This window comes from Macrobrachium nipponense, chromosome 19 (assembly GCF_015104395.2).
Source record: "Macrobrachium nipponense isolate FS-2020 chromosome 19, ASM1510439v2, whole genome shotgun sequence".
Lineage (NCBI taxonomy): Eukaryota > Metazoa > Arthropoda > Malacostraca > Decapoda > Palaemonidae > Macrobrachium > Macrobrachium nipponense.
This window is the reverse complement of record NC_061088.1, coordinates 9,860,388-9,861,439: the sequence shown is the minus strand read 5'-3', so window position 1 is coordinate 9,861,439 and position 1,052 is coordinate 9,860,388.

Here is a 1,052-nt window from a genome sequence, read left to right as displayed (position 1 = left end):
AGTTGTCCTTCGTGGCCAAAGTTGAACTCCCGGATTCGTGAATAAAACTGCATAAAAGACTTACAGAGTTAAAGGTCTCGATTAACTACTATAAAATCAATACGAAGTAAGATTTTTACACAAACTGACACGAAAATAAGCCGCATGCACAGAGTTCCTATTTACGCATTCACAAATTATTTCGGATAATTTAAACAGTTCCTTGATACTTTTTTTTCGAAGACGTCGCTAGGTGACCTTGATATGCTCTAGCATAATACACCAGTTTGGGGAAGAGTTAGCCAGTTGAGCTCAGGCTACTAGGAGAGACGCACCTCTTGTGTAGAGGTTTTGCGAGTGAGTGAATTGGATTTCTTTTAATAGTTAAGTTATTTCATCTCCACAAATTATTTGATCGAAAATATTATATATTCTCGTGTTATTTACCATTACTAGCATTACTACGGATTTTTTCTGAATTACCAACGGAAAATCGCAAGTATTATAATGGCATTCTCGTTCGCATATATAATATATATATATATATATAGTATAATATATATATATATATATATATATATATATATATATGTGTGTGTGTGTGTGTGTGTGTGTGTGTGAGTGTGTGTGTGTGTGTGTGTGTTTGAGTCTATTTGTCTGGGTGTATCTCTGTGTGATTCTAGTGTATAGCTTTTCACGACATGTACTGATTAAATATGTTTTCAAAACAAAGCCCCCAAGGGCCAAAACCAAATAATTATTCATATATGATAAAAAATTCTAAACCAAAGCATAAAAAAAAACTTTGAAAAAAGTAAAAAAAAAAAAAATGAAAATTAAGTTACAAAACTCCAAGAAAATCGAGACATTGATGAAATCACGACAGAAAAGACTTTTAACAATAGCACAAACTCCTTGGCGAATATCCATCTCCCCATTTCATGAGTATTGACGAGTTTCAGAAATGTTTTGAGGGAACGTTTGTGTCTAGAGTCTAGACGTTTTATGACAAACACGACTGATAACATATTCAGTGCTTCAAAGTCCTTGCCTGCAGTGACACCGCCAGCCTG